Raw genomic sequence first — 19,634 nt, 5'->3', positions numbered from 1 at the left:
AATTTAAATTTAAAAAAAAAAGGAGCAAAATAGAGGCAAGCCCAAGTGGGAGCATCTAAATGAAGATTTACATGTACTAATCACTGTGGAAGATGGTCAGAACAGAGCAGAAATCAAATTGAAGAGAGCTGTTGAAGAAGCAAAGAAATGATTGGTACCTGCAGCAGAAGGAGAAGACAGCCTGAAGAAGATGCAGCTGATGGAGCTTGTAATTCTGAATGGCACCTACAGAGATACCAACATTAAATCACCAACAACCCAGGCTGCTCCAAGGATTATTACTGGGCCTGTGCCGGTTCTCCCACCAGCTGCCCTGCGTACTCCTACACCAGCTGGCCCTACCATAATGCCTTTGATCAGACAGATACAGATCACTGTCATGCCAAATGGAACTCCTCACCCAACTGCTGCAATAGTTCCTCCAGGGCCCAAAGCTGGCTTAATCTATACACCCTATGAGTATCCTTACACATTGGCACCAGCTACATCAATCCTTGAGTATCCTATTGAACCTAGTGGTGTATTAGGTGCGGTGGCTACTAAAGTTCGAAGGCACGATATGTGTGTCCATCCTTACCAAAGGATTGTGACCGCTGACCAAGCCGCCACCGGCAACTAACCTATGACCTTCTGACCTCTGAACTTTTCACCCAATGATGACCTGACCATGCCTGCCTGCTGATCAGTTAACTGGTAATCACCTTTGCTTGCCTGTCGTCAGTGCAGCAAGCTGAGGCACTTGTCAGTTCATCTTACCATCTAACCAAACAAAAGACAAAGAAATTGTTGTCCTCCAACTCAGTTTTTTTTTTTCCTGTTTGGGTGAAAGTGGTTCTAGTAAAGCAATAAGGCCCAATTCATCCTACAGCACTGATCATTTTCTAATATCCCACCCTAAGCAAATGGTAAGAAGGCCTCTCTTAAGAAGGGGAGACAGATGGCCCTTAACTACTCAATGACAGAGGCAGTTTCTGTGAGAGACTTCTAGCAATCTTCTTCTTCTCATAGTGAAGTTAAAGCTCTCTCTGAAGGTACTGCCTGATGATGCATGAACCTTCAGTCAGGGATGTCATTGGTGAAGTGATTTCTGTTTGGAAAACTCTGCCCCTACTGTGAAAGCTCTCTTTCCCTCCCCCACGAAGAGGCTCCCTTATCTCTCACTCTACATACCGCTCTAGCCTTCCCGCCAGGCCGCAGCCACCTCCCGCCTGGCAACCGGTTGACCAATCACCGCCCGCCTCATTAGCTCTTCCCAGTTTCCCACCGCCCAGCTTCCCCACCACCCAGCTTCCCTGCCCAGCGGTTTAAACTGACCAACCGTTGCCCGCCACCTCAGCTCCCCCAGCCTTCCCACTCCCTCAGCCTTTCAGCCCCCCTATAAAAGAGCTCTGCTCCTCTGAGTGGTGCGGCCATTTTCCTCTTCCTCCCGGCTGGTCCGCCCGGAGGCTCTTTCCTCTCAATAAAGCCTGAACTTAAGGAATTTCCTCTAACCTGCGGTCCGGTTTTTTCTGAACGAGCTCAGTCCTCCTGCAGAGGGTAGGTCGGACAAATGGTGCCGAAACCCGGGAGCTGGGGCCATTGGCCCGGCCACGGCCCCCCTCCCCAACCTACCCAACACTGGCCCTGCCACCTCCATGCTCCGATTAAGGTAAGCCAAGTTTTTCTTGCTTTGCCTTCCCCCCGCCCCCCTCTCATCTTCCTACGGCACGGTGCAGTTGCTCTCCTCCGGCGTTCCGCACGGACTCCTCGCCTAGTCTTGGCCGAGCCGAGGAAGTCCTCCATTCCAGCTCCAGGAGCCTTCCGAGGGATAGCCGCCAGACGGGGGATGCCCCTCTGACCGCTTCCGTATCCGTACTTAACCGTACACCGGGGAATTTGCAACGAAAGGGGACGCCTTTTCTTTGCATCTGCCCATCCGCGCTGGAGGGTCTGTAGCTGTGCCTGCCATGGGAAATTCGGAGTCCAAAATACCTTCGAGCACCCCCCCTTGGGTGCTTGCTGCGAAATTTTACCAAATTGGGATACTCCCAAACCCTCAGAAAGAAAAAGCGTATCTTCCTGTCCCAGGTGGCTTGGCCCCAATACAAACTCGGTAACCAGTCACATTGGCCCCCGACTGGCACTTTTGATTTCAACACCCTCCGAGATCTCGATGATTTTTGTCGCCGCACGGGCAGGGACAATGAAATTCCTTACGTCCAGGCTTTTTGGGACCTCTGTACCCACCCCGACCTATGTTCTTCCTGCTCCACCTACCAAATCCTCTTAGCTCGAACCCCTCGTAAATCTTCCTCCACTACCTCTCCCCCTCCCTACTCCTCACTGGAGGATCTGCCTGAACATCTGTCCTCTCCTGCCAATCTCAGCAACCAGTTGCCATCAACGGCACGCCCTTCCCCCACTCCCTCTGCACCTCCTACCTCAGAGGCCATGCCTCGCTCTCCCTCTACTCCCTCCGAGCCCCCTCCCTCAGAGGCCGCACTTCCTCTTGCCTCTCCAGTGGCGGCCCACACCCGCTCTCACCAGCCAGCTATCCTGGCCCCACTCCGAGAAGTAGCAGGCGCAGAAGGTTTAATCAGGGTCCATGTTCCTTTCTCACTCCAAGACCTGTCCCAAATTGAGAAACGTTTAGGATCCTTCTCAGCCGACCCGTCCACCTATATTAAGGAATTTCAATACCTCACTCAAGCCTACAGCCTCACTTGGCATGATATTCGCGTTATCTGTTCCTCCACCCTCACAGTGGAAGAGCACGAGCACATCCTAGCGGCAGCCAGAAACCAAGCAGATAAAGACCATGCTATAGATAACCAGATCCCCCTAGGCCCCGAAGCAATCCCAGGTGAAGACCCCCAATGGGACTATCAGGCTAATCGAGGGTCTGATATACCCAAGAGGGACCGCATGATCAGATACCTCCTCAGGGGAATGGATGCTGTTTCTAACAAAGTTGTAAACTATGATAAACTGAGAGAAATCACCCAACTACCTGATGAGAACCCCACCCTCTTTCTCGCCCACTTGCAAGAAGCCCTCGTCCGGTATACTCGACTAGACCCAGCCTCCCAAAACGGGGCCACTGTAATAGCCTCCCATTTTATCTCCCAATCAGCACCCGACATAAGAAAGAAACTAAAGAAAGCAGAAGAGGGGCCAGAGACTCCCATCCAAGACCTGGTAAAAATGGCCTTTAAAGTATTCAATGCCAGGGAAGATGCGGCTGAGGCTGCCCGCCAAACTTGCATGAAGCAGAAGGCTGCCCTCCAGACCCAAGCCCTAGTGGCGGCTCTAAGGCTGGCAGGGAACCAGAAGCCCAAGGCCGAAACCCATGCCCCTCCAGGGGCATGTTTCAAATGTGGAAAGGAAGGACACTGGTCCAGAGCCTGTCCACAACCACGGCCACCAACTAAGCCTTGCCCTATCTGTTGGCTCCCGGGACACTGGAAGTCAGACTGCCCCAGCTTCCCCAGGGTGCCGGTTCCTCAAAACAGACACACTGGCATTACGCAGCCGGTGGTCACCCTCAGTAGGGAGGAGCCTGCTTGCCAGGAGCCGACCTCTGAGGGAGCTCCATTCGCCAGTCTACTAGGGCTGCTAGATGACTAGTGGGGCCCTGGCTTACCAACTCCGGTTACCCTCGCCGAGCCAAGGGTCAAAATTCAGGTAGCGGGTAAAAGTGTCTCGTTCTTGCTCGACATGGGGGCTACCTACTCCGCACTTCCTTCCTATTCTGGCCGTCTCACTCCTTTCCAGGTCTCGGTCATGGGAATCGACGGGACCCCGAGTATCCCCTACCAAACCCCACCACTCATGTGCTCATATAACTCCACTCCCTTCACCCACTCCTTTTTAGTAATCCCCACCTGCCCAGTTCCCCTTCTGGGGCGAGACATCCTTTCAAAGCTGAAGGCCGTCATAACCTTCCCCACCGCCAACCCACACAGCCTCTTTCTCCTAGCCCTCACCTCAGATACCAAACCCCAAAAAGCCCTATTCGAACTCCTCCCCGGAGTCCATCCTCAGGTCTGGGACACTAACAACCCGTCTGTAGCTACCCACCACCAGCCAGTTCAGGTCCGCCTTAAAGACTCCTTGCCTCATTTTCTCTCCCGCCCTCAATTTCCCATCTCTAAAGCCCACCGTATGGGTATCAGACCCATCATAGAGAAACTAAAGGGTCAAGGCCTCCTAATCCCCATTAACTCCCCATGTAATACCCCCATCCTCCCAGTACGAAAACCCTCAGGACAATATAGGCTGGTCCAGGACTTGCACTTAGTCAATGAAGCTGTAATTCCCATACATCCAGTTGTCCCCAACCCATATACCATTCTCTCTCTCACATTCCCCTAGGGACCACCTGCTTCTCAGTCTTAGACCTAAAGGATGCCTTCTTCACTATACCTCTACACCCTAACTCCTACTTTATCTTTGCCTTCACTTGGGACGATCCCATTACGAACATGTCCCAACAACTGGCTTGAGCAGTCCTTCCACAGGGCTTCGGAGATAGCCCCCACCTGTTCAGCCAGGCACTCGCCACCGACCTGCTCCACTGCAACCTCAAGCCCTCTCACCTCCTCCAGCTGGATTGAAGCTTACCCCACAGCCTCTGAGTCTGCCGGGACAGTAGCCACTCATCTCATTCAAGACATCATCCCATGCTTTGGACTCCCGGCCACCAGTCAGACAACAGCCCAGCCTTTATCTCCAAAGTCACTAATGCTGTTTCTACCTCTCTAGGAATTCAGTAGAAGCTACATGCCGCCTACCATCCCCAGTCCTCTGGTAAGGTAGAACGGGCCAATAGCCTAATAAAGGAGCATCTGACCAAGCTCATGCTTGAGCTCTGCCAATCCTGGGTAACCTTGCTTCCTATCGCCCTCACCAGGTTAAGAGCAAGCCCCCGAGGCCCATCACAGTTTAGCCCATTTTAGCTGCTGTATGGTCGCCCCTTCCTACTTTCAACTCCCGGAGATTTAATTCTTATTAAATCCCTCTCCCCAAAGTCCCTCGCCCCCAAGTAGGAAGGACCATACACAGCCCTCCTTACCACTCCATCAGCTATAAGAATTGCTGAAGTCCCATCTTGGGCTCACTTGTCTCGGGTAAAAAAGGCCCCTCATGGACCCTCCCTATGCTAGAAGGCTGTTCCTACTGGCCCTTTATCTGTCAAACTTACCAGGGCCTAGCAGCCACACCCCCTACAGGTGGAGATTCTTCCTAACTGAAAACTATACAAAAACCACCTTCATCTGGAACACCCCCCCATACAGCCACAACCATCTTCTTGCAACTTCCGACTGCCCTGCAGCTGGATGCCGAAGCGCCAAATGCTACAAGCACCGCTCCACCACACCCGGCAGGCTGCTTTTCTACCCCTAGCCGTAGGCCTCTCCCTAGTAACCTCGGCACTTGCAGCTGGACTGGGAGGAGCACTAACCCACTCTCACCAAGCTATAGCCCGGCTAACCTCACAATTCCAAACTGCTGTTGATGACTCTGCTGAGTCATTAGCATCACTCCAATGACAGATTACCTCAGTTGCCCAAGTTGCCTTGCAGAACCAAAGAGCCCTAGACCTGCTCACTGCTGAACGAGGAGGGACCTGTATCTTCCTACAAGAAGAGTGCTGTTACTACATCAATGAATCCAGCCTAGTAGAAACCCAAATCGAGAGCCTCCAGAAACTCAGAACTAACCTGCAGAATCAAAAATTCTCGGCTGAAGCCACAGCGTGGTGGTCTTCCTCTATGTATACCCTCTTGTCCCCATTGCTTGGGCCCCTAGTAGCCATTTGCCTAATCTTACTTATTGCTCCTTGCTTTCTACAGTTCCTACAGCGGCACTTTCAAGAACTGACTCGAGTCACCATCCACCAGATGCTGCTCCAACCCTACCCTGAACGAGTGCAAGAAACAGACCTCTCCCCAAACATCCAGGCTCCTTAAGAAAAGAAACCTCTTCAGAACCCCCTGTCGACCCTTGTCAGCAGGAAGTAGCCAGAGAGACAACCGACGCCCCTGACCCCCTCTTTTCTTCTTTTCTTTTAAGGAGTCGGGAATGTTTGGAAAACCCTGCCCCTACCGTGAAAGCTCTCTTTCCCTCCCCCACAAAGAGGCTCCCTTATCTCTCACTCTACATACCGCTCTAGCCTTCCCGCCAGGCCGCAGCCACCTCCCTCCCGGCAACCGGTTGACCAATCACCGCCCGCCTCATTAGCTCTTCCCAGTTTCCCGCTGCCCAGCTTCCCCGCCACCCGGCTTCCCCGCCCAGCGGTTTAAACTGACCAACCGTTGCCCGCCACCTCAGCTCCCCCGGCCTTCCCACTCCCTCAGCCCTTCAGCCCCCCTATAAAAGAGCTCTGCTCCTCTGAGCGGTGCGGCCATTTTCCTCTTCCTCCCGGCTGGTCCGCCCAGAGGCTCTTTCCTCTCAATAAAGCCTGAACTTAAGGAATTTCCTCTAACCTGCGGTCCGGTTTTTTCCGAACGAGCTCAGTCCTCCCGCAGAGGGTAGGTCGGACAATTTCAAAAAGTATTCAAAATCTGATATGCTATTTAGTCACTACAGTGCCCTCCAAGGGCAGAAGCTGCAGTCTTTCTTATATTGCCTGCCAAAATTTGAAGTACTAGAGGAAAGAGTGCCATGAGAGGAGAAACTCAAGTTTTGAAAAGTAATACAAATAACAAAACGGCAACACTATTTTTCAAAAGATAAATATCTGAGTTAAAATTACTGAATCTTCATTTTACACTTTCTAAAAATATATATAAGAACAAGGTACACGCATTATGTGTCACATTACTGGGCAAACTATTCAAGTATTTTTTAAAAAACATCCCTGTATAGAAAAAAATCATTAAGGATGTAAAAGCCATGCTTGCCTATTTGCCTTATACATGTAATGGAATTGTAGATAAAGTGTAGTGCATTGAAACAAATGAACAAAAAGTGGATACTTTTACTATACAAGGGTGCTGGTGCAGAAAAAATGTATGTATTTTTGGAAATGTAGCATTTTATACTTTCAAGTGTTATTTAAAAAAAAAAAAGAAAAAGAACAAAGAAACCCTTTATTTTATTAAATGATTTTTTCTGGTGGTTGTCAAGAAACAAAAGACCAAAAGAGCCTTTATGTCTTTCTTTTTCATTTTTTTAAGTATTGAAATAAGTCTAAAGAAAAGAAAGTGCCTTATTTTCCTTCATGGTCATTTAGTCAAGTGTCTCATAAAGATAGCTCCTCCCTCAGAATACAAGTTAATGATGTTACTCAGTCACCCAGTATGTGAAAGAAGATGTGAGGGAGACAAATGAGTTGATGGTTTGAATCATATGATTTTTGCCATGTTACCTTGATGCAAATTTGCCAAATCTGATACTGTGAAAAGATTTGATAATTTTTCTAATTCCTGACTAGCAAGTTTTAAAACATCATTCTTTAAAAAAATCATAATTGAATACTTTGGTTATTCCAATCTTCAATGATAACCCAGAGGACTCTGAGATAAAAATTATGTGTGACTTGAACTTCAGACAAAGTTAGAGCTTTGTTTTATTTGGAGAAGAAGGATGCATTCATTTTGTTTCGTTTTTTTATTTCATTTTTAATTTAATTGGAGATAATAGGATCCCTAGCAAATGTTTTCACAAAAGTGACTCTTTGTGATTTTCATTCTGGAAAACAATGTTTTTAATAACCCAAATGTAACCACGTGTCTTTATATCATACCAGATAACTTGTGTAATGCATCTCTTTATGGTTTTAGTAACCTCTGCCTCCCCCGCCCTTTAACTTTAAAAGAATGTGAAAAACTAGCATCGTAGTGCATATAATACTCAACCACATTTCAGCTTAAGCTTCTAATTTCTCCAGAAGTTCAAGCAGTTATGTAGTTCAAGCAATTTGTGCACAAAGCCTACATCTAAACACTTGAGTGTGAATAATCATTAACTGCTCAGTACCAGATGTGGCAAATCTCAAGTGACAGTGGACTTCCCTCCAGCTTACCAACTCATCCCCTCTTGCACACCTTCCCAGCGTCACAGTCAGAGGTCAGCAGGAAGCTTAGTCAGTACCTTCCTGGTGACCTCCCCCACCATCTTCTCTCACTTGGAAACCCTTGTCAGTTTATTTACTATGCAATAGACATTCACTGTTTTGTATCCAGCTAGCTTTGGTTTAATATGCCACTGCTTTGTCTTTCTGTTACACATACAGTTTTGATTTGTTTACAGTATATGCTGTGCCATGTAGATTTTTATATTGTTTAGTTGGTTGAATCAATTTATGACACTCAAACACTTGAGGTGATAGTTATTAAAAACAATACCAGTATTTGATCCAGTTTCACCTCAACTATGTTATACCTGGACATTTTAGATGTTTATCAAAGGTCTTTTATGGGACAGAAAGTAAATGTATGAAATAATAAATGTGTGACATTTACAGATAATGTTGGCTCTGAGCAAACTTTTGAAAACTTGGTTAACAAAATTTTGGAGCAACTGAAAAAACAGCATGACTTTTGAAATCTCTGAAGGCCTCGGTTCTCAGTATTATCATTCTTTATTGAATTTATTTTTTATTAAAATATGTAGTTTTTAAGACTTTTTCCTGACAGTATTATGTAATTTTTTAGCGTGGGTAGATGGGAGTGTCGCTTGTATGTTATCGTACAGCTGACATGTATTTTTGTCTATTCTTTATTATCTTAGCAGTTTCATGCTATGTATATACCATAACCAACCTATTGCCTATGAGAAGCATGTAAGATAATATATTTACAGCCATTGTCACAAGTTCATAATGTATTTTTCTATCTTGTTTTATATGTACGTTACATAACATTCAAGAAGAACTTTTTTCTTGATTGAGAGGATACAAAATGCAAAATCCACAATTTTGATAACTGAAAATTGCCAGTTGTTTTGCAGTACTTTATTATATTGGGTGTCTTGTTTTTCTGGGGCTTTTAGTTAGCTAATGAATGAATACATTAGACACTTTTGGGTTTTAGTTGGGATTTTACAAAGCTTACATTTTAATTCTTTGGTTCCTTGCTGTTTCTATTAACCCATAGCATTATTTTAATAAATGTTATAATACCAACCTACTTTTTAAAAAATAGAATTTTATTACATAATGTTTGCCTACACTTCTTTTTCCAAAGCTGTTTATATTCTTTCTTGGTTTTCACTAACACAATTTTGTCCTCCTGTCAAGCAACCAATACACATAATAGTAAGTGAATAATTACAGAAGAGAAACATGAAAGTCTTCTTAAATGTGTGTATATAATCTGTCAGGGGATTAGAGAAAAAAATGTGTGTATAAATAATATAAATTCAAATACAGTAAAAGGTTGTGCTTTAACAGTTTACAACAATCATATCAGAAAATCCCCAAACAAAATATTGGTTCATGCAATAAATGGTTAGGAAGCAACTACTGACACTGTGGGGTTCTGTGCCAAGCCCTGTGACACTGTCAAGCCACGTTCTTCCTTTTGCCCTTCAGACTTGCATGCCTCACTTTATACTTACACTTTGGAGTAAGTAAACACCACAAAGGTTTGATTAGCATACCAAACTTAATGTGTCCAAAGTAAATAAAACTCCAAATGTCTAACACAAAACTACTCTTCTCCCAATCTCCCCTATTAGTTAAAAACATCCCCAATCTTCCATTTCCTCAAGCCAAAACTTTGGAAGTATCCTTACCTCTGGCCTTCTCATTGTGTACCCAATATCTTGGCAAACTATAAGCAGCTCCACCTTTAAAAATTAAAGGTCTTCCCAGTTCCACAGCTAGCACCCTGGTCAAAACCATCACTGTCTCTATCCTGGAGAATAACAATATTAGCTTCTTTTCTTTCTTTTTTTTGAAATAGACTATCGCTTTGTTGTCCAGGCTGGAGTGCAGTGGTACTATGCTGGCTCACTGTAACCTCCACCTCCCAAGTACAAGCAATTCTCCTACCTCAGCCTCCTGAGTAGCTGGGATTACAGAGGCATGCCACCAAACCTGGCTAATTTTTGTATTTTTGGTAGAGACAGTGTTTTACCATATTGGCCAGGCTGGTCTTGAACTCTTGACCTCAGGTGATCTGCTGGTTTTGGCCTGCCAAGGTGCTGGGATTGTAGGCATGAGCCACTGCAGCCAGCCTACAGTACCTTCTTAACTGGACTGCTGCTCCCAATTTTGCCTCAGAATAGTGTATTTTTCCATAAAATGCATACATAATATATTCATGCTTACATTGAAATGAACAACCACCAAAAAAATTCCCCTTTTTTGAGATTCTCACACTGTCACTCAGGCTGGAGTGCAGTGGTGCCATCTTGGCACACTGCAATCTCCACCTCCAAGGATCAAGCGATTCTCCTGCCTCAGCCTCTTGAGTCACTGGGATTACAGGAATGTGCCAAAAAAACTGCCTGGCTAATTTTTGCAGTTTTGTTAGAGACAGGGTTTTGCCATGTTGGTCAGGCTGGTCTTGAACTCCTGGCCTCAAGTGATCTTCCCACCTCAACCTCCCAAAGTGCTGAGATTACAGGTATGAGCCACTACACCCAGCCTAAAAGAAATCATAGGCCAGGTGTGGTGGCTCATGCTTGTAATCCCAGTACTTTAGGAGGCCAAGATGGGTGGATCACCTGAGGTCAAGAGTTTGAGACTAGCCTGACCAACATGGTGGAACCTTGTCTCTATAAAAAAAAAAAAATCACTTTGTCCTATGTGATAAAATGCTAAGCTTTTTCATACTTCTTTATATTTTTCATATTATCTATAAAAAGATATGCAAAGCTTTGAATATTTTACTTATATCTATTACAAACACAGCACAAGAGACTTGTCCAGTTTTCCCTGTTTGTTAAATCAGGATAAAGATTCTGTGCAAACGACTGCTGAAGTACACACTCAGCTTACTCTTGGTAAATTTATGCCATGGTTTTCTACTTCCTCTTCCCCGTCTTCTTTTTCTTATTTCATTATGACTGTCAATGGGAGAGCCTGAAAAATGTACAAACAAAGAGAAAAGCATTGGCAAATATTAGTGGTATCCAGAGTGGGGGGGCGGGGTGAGAAAAGGTCAGTCATTGGCTATTTCATAAAATTTTTAAAAAGTGGAGCCCAATCTCATACCTATTCATTATAACAAAATTACTAATGAGATTAGCCAAGTGTAGTGGCTCAAGCCTGTAATCCCATTGACTTAGGAGGCTGAGATGGGAGGATCTCATCTTTGAGGCCAGGAATTCAAGATCAGCTTAGGCAACATAGCAAGATTCCAGCTCTAATAAAATAAAACTTAGCCAGGCACAGTGGTGGATGCCTGCAGTCCCAGCTACTTGGTAGGCTGAGATGAAAGGATTGTTTGAGTCCAGAAGTTCAAGGCTACAATAGGCCATAATTGTGCTACTGCACTCCAGCCTGGGCATCAGAGCAAGACCCTGTCTCAAAAGTATAAATAGGTAAAATAAAAATTTCAAAAAATTATCCAGGCCATGGGGGCACATGCCTGTTAACCTAGTTGTTTGGGAGGCTGAGGTGGGAGGATCATTTTAGAAAGCCCAGGAGGTCAAGGTGGCAGTGAGCCATGGTCATGACACTGCACTCCAGGCCTGGGTGACAGAGTGAGACCTTGTCTCAAAAAAAAAACAAAACTTGTTTTTCATTAAGATACAAAGCTACCTGTGATCCTGGATTAGAACTGATATTGTTAAGATATCTATACTACTCAAAGTCATCTACAGCTTTAGTGAAATCCCTATTTTTGAAACCCCAAAGGCATGTTTTGCAGAGTAGAACATTTCATCCTAAAATGTATATGGAATCTCAAGATATCCTAAATAGTCAAAACAATCTTTAAAACGAGGACAGAGTACCTTTTGATTCCAAAACTTACTACAAATCTACAGTGAAACAGTGTGGTACTAGTGTGTGTACAAGTGTGTCTATATATTCTGTAGATATTTTCTTGAGGTTACCACTGCAATTACAGTGTGGTACTAGCACAAAGGCAGGCATATAGACCAGTGGGATACACTAGATAGCTCAGAAATAAATCCTCACAAACATGGTCACATGATTTACAAGGTGTCAAGACCATTCATAGGGGACAGGACAGCCTTTTCAACAAACAGTGCTGGGAAAACTGGGTATCCACATGCAAAATAATCAAGTTGGATCCTAACCTTACACCATACACAAAAATTAACTTGAAATGATTCAAAACCTAAATGCAGGAGCTAAAAGTATAAAATTGCTAAAAGAACTGAGCATGGTGAGTCATGCCTGTAATCCCAGCACTTTGGGAGGCTGAGGTGAGCAGATCATGAGGTAAAGAGATCGTGACCATTCTGGCCAACTGGCCAGGCTGGGCGTGGTGGCATGCACCCATAGTCCCAGCTACTTGGGAGGCTCAGGAGGGAGAATCACTTGAACCCAGGAGGCAGAGGTTGCAGTGAGCTGAGATTGTACCACTACACTCCAGCCTGGGCAACAGAGCAAGACTTCATCTCAAAAAGTAAACAAATAAAATAAAAGAAAGCAGAGGGGAAAAGCAACATGCCATTGGATTTGGCCTGAGTTCCCGGATATGACACCAAAACCAAAGGTAACAAAAGAATAGGACTGCACCAAAACTGAAAACTTCTGTGCAAAAGACACAATGAACAGAGTGAAAAGGCAATCTGTGGAATGGAGCTAAATATTTGTAAATCATATCTGACAAGGGGTTAATATAAAGATATATAAAGAAACTACAACCCAACAACAAACAAACGTGATTTTAAAATGGGCGAAGGACTTAAACAGATATTCCTCCAAAGAAGGTATGTGAACGGCCATTAAGCTCATAAAAAATGTCCAACATCTAATCATTAGGGAAATAAAAAAAAAAAAAATCAAATCCACAGTGACACATCGTCTCACTCTGTTAGGATAGGATGAAACACACAAAAAAACAAGTGCTATGAAGAAATTAGAGTCCCCAAACACTGGAAATGTATTATGGTGTGGCCATTATGAAAACCAATGTGGTGGGCCAGGCACCATGGCTCACTTTTGTGATCCCAGCACTTTGGGAGGCCGAGGTGGGCAGATCACCTGAGGTCCAGAGTTCAAGAACAGCCTGGCCAACATGGCAAAATCCCATCACTATTAAAAATACAAAATTAGTTTAGCACCAAGGATCGCTATAACAAAACAAAACAAAATTAGGCCGGCCACTGTGGCTCACGCCTGTGTAATCCCAGCACTTTGGGAGGCTGAGGCAGGTGGATCATCTAAGGTCAGGTGTTTGAGACAAGCCTGGCCAACATGGTGAAACCCTGTCTCTACTAAAAATACAAAAATTAGCTGGATGTAGTTGCAGGTGCCTGTAATCCCAGCTACTTGGAAGGCTGAGGCAGGAGAATCTCTTGAACCTGAGAGGCAGAGATTGCAGTGAGCCAAGATAGCACCATTGCACTCCAGTCTGGGCAACAGAGTGAGACTGTCTTAAAAAAAAAAAAAAAAAACCAGGCCAAGTGTGGTGGCTCATGCCTGTAATCCAAGCACTTTGTAGGACAAGGCTGGCGGATCACCTGAGGTTGGGAGTTCAAGACCAGCCTGACCAACAGGGTGAAAACCCATCTTAAAAAAAAAAAAAAAGGAAAGAAAGAAAAGCAAAACAGTATGGTGGTTTCTCAAAAATTAAATATTATTATATAATTCAGCAATTCCACTTTTAGGCAAATACCCAAAATAACTGAAAGCATGCACTTGAACCACAATTTGTACACCTATGTTAATAGCAGCATATAGTTCACAGTAGCCGTGACTCAATATAAAAAGGTCCCAACATTTCTACAAAGCAAATGTGCACATGTAACACTTGTAAAAAACATAAGTTTCTTTCTTTTTTTTTTTTTGAGACGGAGTTTCACTCTTGTTACCTAGGCTAGAGTGCAATGGCGCCATCTCAGCTCACCACAACCTCCTCCTCCTGGGTTCAGGCAATTCTCCTCCCTCAGCCTCCTGAGTGGCTGGGATTTTAGGCACGCGCCACCATGCCCAGCTAATTTTTCGTATTTTTAGTAGAGACGGGGGTTCACCATGTTGACCAGGAGTGGTCTTGATCTCTCGACCTTGTGATACACCCGCCTGAGCCTCGCAAAGTGCTGGGATTACAGGCATTAGCCACCACGCCCGGCCATACGTTTCTTAAAATAAAAACTGAGTACCTATAGTAAGAGCAGCAACCAAACCAACATGCTTTGTATGGCTATGGCCCCACAGTGAGGAGTGGGGCCTCTGGAGCCTGCCTACCTGTGATTAACTTCTGGCTCCGAGGCTGACAGGCCACAGCATACAGCTGACTGCCACTGCCCTCCTGGGCCACTCTCCTTGTCTCTGGCTGCTCTCCAGGCCCTGGGATAAAGGCCATTCCTACAGCATCTTCTTGGAGGACTTCACATTCTAATGGCATCACTTCTGGGCCCACTGTAGATGGAGCACCTTTGACTTAGGTTATTACTCATTAAACACAACCTATTAAGGTACGAGCCACCACTGGAACTAACGAAGCCATCTCCTCTCAGCTAGAGCTCATCTAGAAGAAGAAATCCAGGATCCACATATGTTGCAAGTGCACCTTCCCAGAGAACACGAGTGTTGGTTTCTTCCATATCCCAGGTTTGAAAAGCTGGGATATGGAAGAAATTATTTCTAAATTTCACGGAATATCAAATCTGTGAACTGAAGGGAAAAAATGCCCAGGACATTTCTACAATTCTTCTGGTATAGCTCTTTTACTTTGAGAATGTTTTGTTTTCAGCATTTATCCTGTTAACATTTAACCATATAGGAAAGTAAAGGGAAGAGTATAATTAGGCTGAGGATCCTTTCACTGAAATTTAATATATAGCAATACGTGGCCAATTTTTATCATCTTGATACCCCACCCTCATTATTTTCAAGTGAATCTCACACGTCATTCACCCAAAAATATGTCCATGTGTATCTCTAAAATATAGTCTTTTTAAATGCTGTCATGGGTTAAGATTTAAATACCTGAGCCTCTAGTAAAGTCCTATCCCCAATTCTACCATACAGCAATCATACACAATTACTCTGATGACATGAGCTGTCCCCAGCCTATAAACTTGCACTTTTAAAAGATGAAAACCAGGCTGAGCAAAGTGGCTCATGCCTGTAATCCTAGCACTTTGCAAGGCTGAGGTGAGCAGACTGCTTCGAGCTCAGGAGTTTGAGATCAGCCTGGGCAACATAGCAAAACCCTGTCTCTACCAAAAAAAACATACAAAATTAGCCAGTTGTGGTAATATGCCAGCTACTCAGGAGGCTGAGGTTGGAGAATAGCTTTGAATCCAGAAGGCAGAGGTTGCAGTGAGCTGAGATTGCCCAACTCCATCTAGCCTCAGAGACAGAGTGAGACCCTGTCTGGAAAAGAAGGGAGGGAGGGAGGGAGGGAAGCCCAAATACCTATTAATACAAAGCACAAGTGCATCAAGTAGGGAGCCTTCTGCAAAAGAAACAGGCTTTGGTGGCTCACACCTGTAATCCCAGCACTTTGGGAGGCTGAGGTGGGTGGCTCACGAGGTCTGGAGATCTAGATCATCCTGGCATGGTGAAACCCCATCTCTACTAAAAAAAATACAAAAATTAGCTGGGCGTGGTTGTGCATGCTGTAATCCCAGCTACTTGGGAGGCTAAAGCAGGAGAATCACTTGAACCAGGGAGTCAGAGGTTCCAGTGAGCTGAGATGGTGCCACTGCACTGCAGCCTGGTAACAGAGCAAGACTTTGTCTCAAAAAAAAAAGAAAAAGAAAACATGCTTTGGTCTCCACCAAAGAAACTCACCTTTGGAAGTTAGGACAAATCTCTAGTCCAGGTTCTGAATGATGAAGTGTTGAATTCTGGAGCAGCAGTCATTAAACATAACCCTGAGATGCCCACCCTACACATACCCTAGACACAGGCCTGCCCCAGCCCCAGCCCCGCCCGAGATATAGCCCTACCCTAGACACACCTTTTGATTGCTTTACCTAATGCAGCTTTTTAAATCCCATTCATTCAATGAGTGCCAAGTGAAAATAATTTTCTTATTTAATCCCTACCGCACCCTTATAACATGCATACCATTTTAATCCTACTTAGATTTGAGGACAGTGGGGGCAGAAAGGTTTAGATCTCAGGGTGAGCCTCTGAACCAGGCAGTCTGACCTTGATCACTTTCATGTTTATAGACTGCTCTGTGAGGATGGAAGCCTGTCAGGCTCACATAAGATCCACCTCACTTGATATGGATCCACATCACTTGATATTGCTTACAGAATGCTGAGACTGGAGGCAGGAGTAACCAGAGATTAACACTGAATAAGGACATTATAAGATCTAAAACCACCTTATGAGATAGGCAAAACCTCCATATTACAGACAAGGGAACTGCAGCCTTTTCTGGGTTTGTTTGTTTGTTTGTTGTTTTGTTTTCACAACCCTAAGACATTGTACTTTCTCAAATATGTGGGATAAAGTAGTAACACTCGGAGGGGTTTTGTCCTCCAGATTTGGAAAATGCAGCTCATGCTTGACAACTGTTTTATATTAATCCATCTTAATTCAGGGTGATCCACGTGTTCGTTCTACTTAAACCAATTGCTTCAAGTTATGAGGACTCATTATATGGCCAGGCCAAAGAACAGATTTTTTACACATTATCTTACCTAAATCTTACAGTGCCTTACAGGGATATATATTATTGTACAGATGGTGCACTGAGAGATTAGCTAATTTACCTGAGGTCAAACTCTAAGAAGAGGAAAATAACTAGCAGGAATTAAAGCAGGTGAAAATAAGGTTGTAATTGGGCAAGGTAGTGGCAGACTTGCAGGCAGGAAAGAGCCCCAGATGAATTCAGTTTCTCATTTTATTCCAGGTGGATCATGGCCCTGTAACAAGAAAAAAGAAAAAGCAGGAGGAACAACTCGTGGTTTTCTTCATTTCTGTGCAATGAAGATTAACATAACTCCTTCCTTCCTTCCTTTATTTATTTATTTATTTAACGAATTCTCACTTTGTCACCAGACAAGTAGAGTGGCATCTTACCTCATTGCAACCTCTGCCTCCCAGGTTCAATCAATTCTCCTGTCTCAGCCTCCCAAGTAGCTGTCGTGGCACACACCACCACACCTGGCTAATTTTTGTATCTTTTTGTAGAGATTGGTTTCGTCACATTGCCGAGGCTGGTCTCGAACTCCTGAGCTCAAGTGACCCACCCCACCTTGGCCTCCCAAGCACTGGGACTACAGGTGTGACCCACCGTGCCCACCCATGGTTTATTTTTATTCTCAGTACCTTGAAATCACACTAGGTGGCAACCGTCCCGGTCCCTCCCCCATCAAGCTGCTTCCAAAAAACATTTTATCAGGCTTTCTCGCTTTTCATTCTTTTCTCAACTCCAGTCTCTTTGTTCTCACTCCATTGTTTAGACATCACTGGTGAAAGTTAACAAACCAGCTCCTAAACTGCTCTATCTACAGTTAATCTTCCTCCCTAAATCACCGAACATTGTTGGGCAATCTTTCTTTTCCTTGAAAACTCCCCTACTTCAGATTTTTTTTTCTTTTGAGACAGAGTTTTCCTCTGTTCCAGGCTGGAGTGCAGTGGCACTATCTCGGCTTACTGTAACCTCCGCCTCCCGGGTTCAAGCAATTTTCCTATCTCAGCCTCCTGAGTAGCTGGGATTACAGGCACCTGCCACCACGGCCCCCTAATTTTTGTATTTTTAGCAGACACAGCTTCACCATGTTGGCCAAACTGGTCTTGAACTCCTGGCCTCAGGTGACCCACCCGCCTCAGCGCCCCCGCAAAGTGCTGGGGTTGCAGGAGTGAGCCACTGTGCCCAGCCCAGATTCTTTATTAACCTCGGCTTTGGTGGATGCTCACTAAGTCCTTGATCGTTCTTCAAAATACCTCATCACAGTAAGGGCCCAGCTTGTACTGAGTCCTGTGTATTGAGACCTACAATGCAGCTGTGAATAGCACAAATGCAGTCTCTGAAAATCAACATTCTGCTGAACTTTTAAAAGTACATAACTCCCAATTATCACCTGCAAAGAAAAGTCAGAACTTATTAGAATGCCTGGCAGGGAGTTTCATGACCTGACTACTATTATACTACCATGCAGGCCAGGTGAGGTGGCTCACACCTTTAACCCCAGAACTTTGGGATGCTGAGACAGGTGGATCACTTCGGGTCAGGAGTTGAAGACCAACCTGGCCAACATGGTGAAACCCTGTCTCTACTAAAAATACAAAAATTAGCCAGGCACGGTGGCGCGTGCCTGTAATTCCAGCAATTCAGGAGGCTGAGGCATGAGAATCGTTTGAACCTGGGAGATGGGGGTTGTAGTGAACTGAGATAGCACCACTGCACTCCAGCTTGGGTGACAGAGCAAGACTCTGTCCCCGCAATAAAATCTTTTTTAAAAGTTAAAGTTTTAAAAAAAATTATACTACCATTTAGCTTCACCTTTGAGACTTGCACCACCTGCCAAATCTTTGCTCTAAATGTTCTAACTGGCCTTATACACTTCCAGGTGCTAGATACTCTCAGCCCTTTTGGCTTTGTCCATCTGCTTCAGGTGCCATGGAAGAGTTCCAAGCGACTCTGGAAGAAGACACTTTGACCAAAAGGAAATTATCAACATGGCAATTTGATTTAAATGGTTATCTGGTTAAGATGAAAAAGACATCATATGCAGCAAGTGAGTTTAAAATTCTAGTGTTCTGTAAAATGATTTTGTTTTCCTTAAGTGTGGTTTTTTTTTTTTTCAGGATTGGGGCAGGGAATTCCCAGATTTTGGAAACATTTTCTCCACTTTTTGGATTCATTGAATTTATTATTCATTTCCCCCATTGCTTTTGGGATGTTAAAAGTTCATTTAGCTTAAATGTCCAGAAGCATTTTTTAGTCCTTGGTTTCCCTACTTCAAAAATGTAGCCTTTGCCTTCTTCATGACCAAAAGTGAACACATTTGATAATTTATTTAACATTACTATTAAAGCATGCCACAACCAGTGAATTTAGCAAACCAGTGATTCAACAAATTGGCTCAATCTTAGCTCACTGCAACCTCCACCTCCCAGTTTCAAGTGATTCTTCTGCCTCAGCCTCCTGAGTAGCAGGGATTACAGGTGCGCACCACCACACCTGGCTAATTTTTCTATTTTTAGTAGAGATGGGGTTCATGTTGGTCAAGCTTATCTCAAACTCCTGACCTCATGACCTGCCTGCCTTGGTCTCCCAAAGTGCTGGGATTAGAGGCGTGAGCCACTGTGCCTGGCCAGCCAATTGGTTTTCAACACATTGAGTTTTATTGATGATTTTATGTCAGTTGCTTATTGGATGAATTTAAATTTTCTCACACTGAATTTCAGCTACTTGTCTGCCTCTTTCACATCACAAAACTTATTTTACTAAAGTGTAACAACAGTAAGAATAACTAACATTTATTACATTTCTACTTTGTGGCATTTTTAAGCTAATCACTGGCTAGGCCCAGTGGCTCACACCTGTACTCCCAGCACTTTGGGAGGCCAAGGAGGGTGGCTCACTTGAAGCCAG

General features: G+C 44.6%; 1 long non-coding RNA gene and 1 pseudogene across 2 annotated transcripts in view; one reads left to right on the top strand and one right to left on the bottom strand.

The window, feature by feature from the left end:
• Positions 1 to 16: 16 nt before the first annotated feature.
• On the top strand, positions 17 to 958 carry LOC128929202 (KH domain-containing RNA-binding protein QKI pseudogene; annotated as a pseudogene).
• A 9,685-nt stretch (positions 959 to 10,643) lies between these two features.
• Positions 10,644 to 19,634, bottom strand: part of LOC118146269 (uncharacterized) — a 21,149-nt gene continuing 12,158 nt past the window's right edge. For both annotated transcript variants that reach the window (XR_008475479.2, XR_008475480.2), the window contains 3 exons: positions 16,804 to 16,956; positions 14,315 to 14,488; positions 10,644 to 11,014 (listed from right to left, as the gene is read on the bottom strand). This is a non-coding gene — a long non-coding RNA (uncharacterized LOC118146269). The remainder of the gene's footprint in view (positions 11,015 to 14,314; positions 14,489 to 16,803; positions 16,957 to 19,634) is intronic.

This window comes from Callithrix jacchus, chromosome 12, assembly GCF_049354715.1.
Source record: "Callithrix jacchus isolate 240 chromosome 12, calJac240_pri, whole genome shotgun sequence".
NCBI lineage: Eukaryota > Metazoa > Chordata > Mammalia > Primates > Cebidae > Callithrix > Callithrix jacchus.
Note: the sequence above shows the minus strand (reverse complement) of the source record. Positions and strands in the feature narration are given on the sequence as shown.